Source organism: Callorhinus ursinus, unplaced genomic scaffold (assembly GCF_003265705.2).
Source record: "Callorhinus ursinus isolate GAN/ISIS: 27379988/994484 unplaced genomic scaffold, GSC_fseal_2.0 scaffold66, whole genome shotgun sequence".
Taxonomy (NCBI): Eukaryota; Metazoa; Chordata; class Mammalia; order Carnivora; family Otariidae; genus Callorhinus; species Callorhinus ursinus.
The window spans coordinates 6,900,516-6,909,188 of NW_027397128.1; the positions used below are offsets into that span (position 1 = coordinate 6,900,516).

At 41.7% G+C, this 8,673-nt stretch overlaps 1 non-coding gene across 1 annotated transcript; it reads left to right on the forward strand.

The window, feature by feature from the left end:
• Window positions 1–310: 310 nt before the first annotated feature.
• Window positions 311–419, forward strand: LOC112806855 (U6 spliceosomal RNA). The gene has a single exon (XR_003203959.1). It is a non-coding gene; the product is annotated as a U6 spliceosomal RNA (small nuclear RNA).
• Window positions 420–8,673: the final 8,254 nt, after the last annotated feature.

The following is an 8,673-nucleotide window of genomic DNA, read 5'->3' on the forward strand; positions in this document are numbered from 1 at the left end:
CCTGAGCTTAACCTTTTGCGGACCTGCTGACTGTTTTCCAAAGTGGCTGCACCCACTAGGATGGCTATAATAAAAAAAAAAAAAGGACAATAAACAAGTGTTGGCAAGGATGGGGAGAAAACTGTGGTGGGAATGTAAAATGGTGTGACTGCTTTAGAAAACCATGTAACAGTTTCTCAAAAGGTTAATCATATAGTAACTATATATGACCCAAAAAGTGGAAACAACTCTAAAATGTCCATCAACTGATAAACGAGATAAGTTACTGTGAAACTGAATAAAGGAAACCTCATTTAAAATGCAGTCATGTGTGCTCACTTCAGCAGCACAGATACTAGAACTTGGAACGATATAGAGAAGATTAGCACAGGCCCCTGCTCAAGGATGACCCGCAAATTCGTGAAGCGTTCCATATTTTATTTTTAAAAATGAAATGAAATAAATAAAATAAAATAAAATAAAAAGCTGCCGGGAGGCCAGAAGAGGGAGCTCTCATGCCACACCACTCCTTGTACCCCTTTGCAGACCCAAGGGTAAGAAACTTACTTTACTATCCCAGCAGGATGGAGGAAGATTTTTTCCTTGCCCAGCAACAGCCCAGGCAATGAGAGACTATTACAATTCAGCCAATGAAAAGCCACTACACTTCAAACTCCCAGTTTACTCCAGTGGACTTTTTGTTTATAAGAGCCCCTCCTAGCACCCCCCTTTTCTTTATAATAGAGCGGTCCTCGAGGTCCTTTGTCCTCCCAACTTGCCTATGGCTTTTGCTATAGCTGGCTTGTCCCGAATTGCAATTCTTCTGCTACTCTCAACTAAACCCCTTTTGCTGGTACAATAACTGGCTATTTTACTTTTAAGATTGACAGTGCATTCATACAATGGAATACTATCCAGACATAAAAAGGCATGAAGTAAGTACTGATAGATGCTACAACATGGATGAACCTTGAAAACACTATGCTAAGTGAAAGAAGCCAGGGCAAAAAGCCACATATTGTATCATTCCATTTATATGAACTATCCAGAGTGGGCAAATCCACAGAGACAAAAAGTAGATTATTGGTCACCGGGGGCCAAGTGGAAGGAGAAGTGGAAAGTGACTGCTCACCAGTACGGAGTTCCTTTTTGGTGTGAAACATATGTTCTGGAATTAGATAATGGTCACAGTTGCATAACCTTGTGAATATACTAAAAAATACTGTTATATACTTTAAAATGGTGGGTTTTATGGTATGTGAATTACATCTCAATAGAAAAAAAAACACTAGTGCTAAATGAAAGCATCCAGATGCAAAAGGCTATATAATGTATGATTCCACTCATATGAAATCTCTAGAAGTACAAGTCAATAGAGACATAAAGCAGATTAGCAGTTGCTTGGAGCTAGGAGTGGGAAAGGAGAATGACTGAAAAGGGTATAAGAGATCTTGTAGCCTGATGGAAATATTCTAAAATTAGATTGTGGTCATGGTTGCACAGTTATATATATTTACTAAAAATCACTTTAAATTTCATGCTATGTAAATTATACCTCAATAAAGCTGTTGCTAAAAAAGAAAATATAAATAAACTAGAGCTTCTTAGAGAAATGGCAGGTTTGGGGCAAGAAATATACATGTAAGCTTTGTGCCAGAAATCGAGCAAGTATGGAACCCTAATGGGTAGTGTCAGAGGGATATAGGAGCCAAAGCTCTGGTAAAATATAGGAGGATTCGAGCATTAACAAGAATAATGAATGCAATCAATTGAAACCCATTGAATACATTAAAAAAAAACATGAGTTCACAATGATAGAAAACAAACACAATTCATTAGATATCACTGAAAATAACTAGGGCACCAACTCTTTATTCTGAAAATTGCCAGTCAACTCCAAGATCAAGAATTAAGCATTTCGGGCGCCTGGGTGGCTCAGTTGGTTGGGCGAATGTCTTCGGCTCAGGTCGTGGTCTCGGAGTCCCGGGATAGAGTCCCACATCAGGATCCCTGCTCAGCGGGGAGTCTGCTTCTCCCTCTGACCCTCCCCCCTCTCGTGCTCTCTCTCTCTCTCTAAATAAATAAATAAAATCTTAAAAAAAAGAATTAAGCATTTCTCAGGCACCTGGGTGGCTCAGTTGGTTAAGCGACTGCCTTTGGCTCAGGTCATGATCCTGGAGTCCCTGGATCAAGTCCCGCATCGGGCTCCCTGCTCGGCTGGGAGTCTGCTTCTCCCTCTGACCCTCCCCCCTCTCATGTGCTCTCTCTTTCATTCTCTCTCTCTCAAATAAATAAATAAAATCTTAAAAAAAAGAATTAAACATTTCTCTTGCTTTCCCTTTAAAGGTAATTTAATAGCCATAGTTGATGACAGAAAATTTACTTTCAGAAACTAATTAATGTAGAAGATAAAATTAGGAAATCACCATTTTGAACCTCCCAGTAAAATAATTAACTTTGCCAATAATCATCAATGGATTAGACCATTAGCTAAAAGATTGATGGAAAACATCATAATGAAGGAATCAGGTATTACCTGTTCATTAATAGATATGTGCCTCCAGATGTGATTCAAAGTGAATTACACAGCAACCTCTGTGAAGTATTCTTGACCAATAAAAAAAAAAAGAAGTTGAATCTGTGTATCATCAAGCTTCTAAAGCTAACACCCATTATAGACAAATATGGAGTACAGAGGAACAAAGTAAATGACAGTATAAGAAAGCAAACAGACAAATCCACAATGTGCGATTTTCTATAGGACAACTGACCCACTTTCTGCAATAAGCCCATGGCTTGAAAAAGAAAAAGTGAGGTGCAGACTGCTTTAGACTAAGAAAGACTTAAGAAATAATAACTATCTTGCATAACTGAAACTTTGTACCCCTTGACCAACTTTTTCCCCATTCCCCCTCTCCCCTTTGATTGTGGAGAATATTTCACAAATATACCAAATCACCAAGTTACACACCTTTAAATACATACAAGTTTGAATTGTCAGTTAGACTTTATTTTAGTCTGTCCGGGCTGCTATAACAAAATACCATACATTAGGTGGCTTATAAACAACAGAAATTTATGTCTCACAGTTCTAGAGGCAGGGAATTCTAAGATCAGGGCACTGGCAAATTAAGTGTCTAGTGAAACCCTGCTTCTTGGTTCATAGATGACTCTCTCTCTCTCTTTTTTTAAGATTTTATTTATTTATTTGAGATAGAGAGCAAGAGAGATCACAGAGGGAGAGGGAGAAGCAGACTTGCCGCTGAGTGGAGAGCCCGATGCAGAGCTGGATCCTAGGACCCCGAGATCATGACCTGAGCCTAAGGCAGACGCCTAACCGACTGAGCCACCCAGGAGCCCCCAACAAATTTTTAAAAAGAAAGGACAGAAAAAGAGAAAAAAAGATATAGCTGAAACTCGTTCAGCTAAATCTTGATAATAACTGAATGTGGTTAATGGGTATAGGAGGGCTCATTTTCACTATTTGCTTTACTTATGAGTACATTTGAAAATACTTAATAATTTTTTAAATTCACAAATCTGACCATGTCTCTTCCAAGGATAAAAACCCTTCAGTGGTTCCCCAGGGTTCAGAGCCACAAAGTTCAAATCTACAACAGGGTCTAAAAAGCCCTCCATAACGTGGCCCCCAACCTCATCACTTACCGTTCCCTCAATTCCAGCCACTAAACTATTTCACACCTCCAGCCTCTGCATCTACTGTTTCCTCTGTCTTTATTAGCACACCTCTTCCCACATCCTTCTGGCCTGAGAAGAGCTTTCTGATTCCAACACAGGTATCCTCTGTGAGGTCTTCCTTGACCTCCAATATTTAGTCTACTTTGGTGTTTGAACCTTATTCTCCTAGTACATACTGTCTGGGTTCCGATCTGCAACCTTTAGAGTCTTTGCTTAGGTTTGAACTCCTGTACCCAGGACTCCTGTTACTGGGATTCCTACAGCCTTAATACCTAGTCCTTCCATGGCTCTCGCTGCCCTCTTCCCCACTGACAGAACTCAGAGTCACTGCCACTGGGCACAACACTTAAGGAGGCACTCATTCTCAGGTTCAAGCAAGTGTAGGATGGGCACTACAGGCCCCTCATTTGTCTCACCTTAGTCCTGGCCCTTGTCCTTCCTCAGATCTTACAGTCCTAGCATTAAAGTCCTTTCTCTTATCATTTACCACTCTCAGCTTGGTTTCATTCACTCACATCCACCTAACTCCCCTTTAATACTTGGCATACTGGAAAATGTGCCTCTCTCCATTTGCAAGCAGAAAATTTGCTCTGGTTGTGGGTCCGGGTTGCTAAATGTAAGAGCAGTGCTGGTATTACACCAGTCACAGACATGGAAATAGCTTAAATCCTTAGTGGAATTAGACATAAGAACAAGTATCATCAAATCCTAAAAGCTCTTGAAAGCACTCAGCACGTCCCTTCAAACCACCATTAAGTATCCTCTACCTTTACTTCCTCTAATCAAGACTGCCTTTCTCTCAAGTACTGGCACTTAAGTTAAACTTCAAAAACTTATTCAACTGGGGCGCCTGGGTGGTTCAGTTGGTTAAGCAACTGCCTTCGGCTCAGGTCATGATCCTGGAGTCCTGGGATCGAGTCCCACATCAGGCTCCCTGCTCAGCGGGGAGTCTGCTTCTCCTTCTGACCCTCCCCCCTTTTCATGGTCTCTCTCTCTATTTCATTCTCTCTCTCAAATAAATAAAATCTTTAAAAAAAATAAAAAATAAAAACTTATTCAGGGACGCCTGGGTGGCTCAGTTGGTTAAGTGACTGCCTTCGGCTCAGGTCATGATCCTGGAGTCCCGGGATCGAGTCCCACATCGGGCTCCCTGCTCAGCAAGGAGTCTGCTTCTCCCTCTAACCCTCTTCCCTCTCATGCTTTCTATCTCTCATTCTCTCTCTCTCAAATAAATAAATAAAATCTTTAAAAAAAAACTTATTCAATTGTACTTCAATAGCTAATACTACAAAAATATTTTCTATGTTTCATTGCTTATGTGTAGTGTTTCATTTTTGTTGTGGGTTAAGTAGGTTTTCATCTGCTATTCTGGAACTATAACTACCACTTATAAATGGTTTCTCTGATAAAATTGTCCAAAACTCTAAATTGCTAATTTAAATAAACTTAAAACATACAACCACAAAAGAATTAAACATTTACCTTTCCAATCATGTACAGACTGTATTTTAGGGTACCAAATAGATCTAGTCAATAAAGAAAATTATTGTATTTTATTTTTTTATTAACATATAATGTATTATTTGTTTCAAGGGAATAAGGACAATTCTTTACAAAAGAATTCCAGCGGGGCACCTGGGTGGCTCAGTCGGTTGAGCATCTCCCTTTGGCTCGGGTCATGATCCCAGGGTCCTGGGATTGAGTCCCACGTCAGGCTCCTTGCTCAGTGGGGAGTTTGCTTCTTCCTCTGCCCCTACCCCCCATTCATCTGTACTCTCTCTCTCTCTCCCCACCTCTCTCTCGCAAAAATAAATAAAATCTTAAAAAAAATAAGAAGAATTCCAGCTAATAGCTACAGAAGAGATTACAGGACTAGAAAAATCACCAGTTTGAAACCCCTTATGAAAGAGCTGATTCAAATGATGATCATCAGCGGATGCTAAAACCAAAAGGAGAAAGACAAATAAGGAAGGAACTTTACAATGGAAGAACTAAGAGGTCACCAATCTGCACTCACCACTCAATCACACCATCACTAAAAGTGGAACAACCAGACATTGGAATAGCATCTGTGAAGGTTTGGATTCAAGAGGAAAAGAGTGCAGCATTCTCCAAAATGGAAAACAGAGTTTAGAATCACTGAGATACAGAGTTTGGATAAATGGAGCTGAGGCGGGAGCAAGATGTAGGGCCTTGTAAGCTATGCAAAGAAATTTGGACTTTCTCTCAATGGGACTAGGAAGTCACTGAAGGGTGTGTTTTACAAAGTGTTTCCCAGGGGCACCTGGGTGGCTCAGTTGGTGAGCGGCTGCCTTCGGCTCAGGTCCTGATCCCGGGGTCCTGGGATCGAACCCCGCATTGGGCTCCCTGCTCAGCAAGGTGCCTGTTTCTCCCTCTCCCTCTGCCTGCCACTCCCCCTGCTTGTGCTCTCTCTCTCTCTCTCTCTCTCTCTGTCAAGTGAATAAATGAAATCTTAAAAAAAAAAAGAAAGCGTTTCCTGGCTATAGTATGGAGAATGATTTGCGGGTAGGAGAGAGTGGGCAGATAGATGAATTAAGAGACAGTGCATTACTTCAGGTGAGAGGTGATGGTGGCCTGGATTAGGGTAGTGGCAGTAGGAATAGAGAGAAGTATATGGATTCAATGCATATTTAGCAAATGGTCCCAAAAGGATTTGATGATAGAATAACTAGAGGGAGGGTGATATGAAGGTTTTAGGCTTGGGCAACTGAGTTGACAGTGGTGCCATTCAGTAAGATAAAAAAAAAAAAACACAAGAGGATTCTTATGCACATAGGCAGATACATACGCAGAGTCTGAAGCTCAGGAGAGAGGTCTGGGTTGGACATACATTTGTGTGAGGGGAATGTATAGGAAACAGTTGAAGCCATGAGAATGGGTAAGATGACCCTAATAAAAAAATAGCAAAGCATAATGCATGTCCCTGGAGCCCCTTATCTTCACCCAGGCCAACAGCAGATAAGAAGCCAGATCAGTGAATTCACAAGTAGGCGGTGAGGGCCCACACCCAGCACGGGCCCACACCCAGCACAGGCCCACAGCGGGTCAGACTATATGAAGGGGAAGAAGATGCGATAATAGGGACTGAAGGAGAATATGAATTTGTAGAGATAGCACTTGGGGCACCTGGGTAGCTCAGTCGGTTTAGCACCTGACTCTTGGTTTCAGCTCAGGTCATGATTTCATGGGTTGTGGGATTGAGCCCCACATTGGGCTCCACACTAAGTGGGGAATCTGCTTAAAGATTCTCTTCCTCAGTTCCTTCCCCCACTCACACATGCTCTCTCTAAAATAAAATAAATCTTTAAAAAAATTATATAGCATTCATCCATGCTGTCCAATTAACTCTTTACTATATTGTCTTATGTTGAAGTATTCGTCAAGAAATGCTTCACACGTATGTCTAATCTTCCCAGTAAAACTGTAAGCTCCTCATGAAGCTTTTTTAAAAAATTTCTTTCTATACCTCACTATACGTACAGAAGTCAAGGAGCTGTTTAAGATCAGAAGGCTTAGTTGTTGACTACAGAAGAACAACCTCTTAGGTAGGCAGTGTCTTTGTAGTCAAGCATCACAATAGCCAACGGTAATGGTGCTCGGTCATTCAAACCAGCCATTCTGACAATTGGCTGGATTATATGCCAATGTATTGATTTACAAACGGAAACAAGTTTATCTCAAAGACCAGGACATGATCATCCATCCGTACAGGGCAGTCTCTCTAGGGGAGAAGACATATTCAGTGGGCCAGACTATATATTAAAATGTTGATTTGGGGCACCTGGGTGGTTCAGTCGGTTGAGTGTCTGCCTTCAGTTCAGGTCATGATTCCGGGGTCCTGGGATCCAGCCTGGTGTCAGGCTCCCTGCTCAGCAGGAAGCCCGCTTCTCCCTCTTCCTCTGCCCCTCCCCCCTGCTTGTGCGCTTGCTCTCTTTCTCAAATAAATAAATAAAAATCTTTTAAAAAGTAAAAGATTCATTTGTGAACACATTTTTTTTTGAAAGAGAGAGAGCGCACTCAGGTAGAGGTGAGGGAGGGACAGAAGGAAAGGGAGAGAGAATCCTAAGCAGGCTCCACACCCAGCGTGGGCCCACCTGGGGCTCAATCTTACAACCCTATCACAACCCGAGCTGAAATCCAGTCAGACCCTTCACTAACTGAGCCACCCACTCGCCCATGAGCACATTTTTAAAACAAGAGGAGTTTATATCCGTAAAGGATATATGCCCACTAAATTATACAAACCTGACAAACTCTTTCTCTACTCAAGATATTTCTATAAAAAGCCTACCTAACCAGAATGGTGGGCAAGAGAATTGGTGAAAAGAAACTTATTCTTACTTGTAATGTAAAAAAGAAGTATTCACATATTACCTATGTAATTAAAAATAAACAACAAAAAGAACCCCCAGAAAAGGCTAAAGAAACAATATAGCATTCTTTCCCTTTCCAGGCTCCTTGCAGATAACAACCCTTCACCCTTCTATTCACAGAACACTATCTCAGATGGAGAAGTTTATAAGGCCATTGAATAACTTAGGATTTCTTTGCGTTATTACATTTCATTCTCTTCTTCCTGAGACTACACTCTCTGGTCTTTGATGAAAACTTGAAAAATAACCTAGTCTAGGGCATCTGGGTGGCTCAGTCGTTAAGCAACTGGCCTTCAGCTCAGGTCATGATCCCGGAGTCCTGGGATCGAGTTCCGCATTGGGCTCCCTGCTCTGCAGGAAGCCTGCTTCTCCCTCTGACCCTACCCCCTCTTGTGCTCTCTCTCTCTCTCTCTCTCTCTCAAATAAATGAATAAAATCTTTAAAAAAAGAGAAGAAAGGGCACCTGGGTGGCTCCGTTGGTTAAGCAACTGCCTTCGGCTCAGGTCATGATCCTGGAGTCCCGGGATCAAGTCCCACATCGGGCTTCCTGCTCAGCAGGGAGTCTGCTTCTCCCTCTGGCCCTCTTCCCTCTCGTGCTATC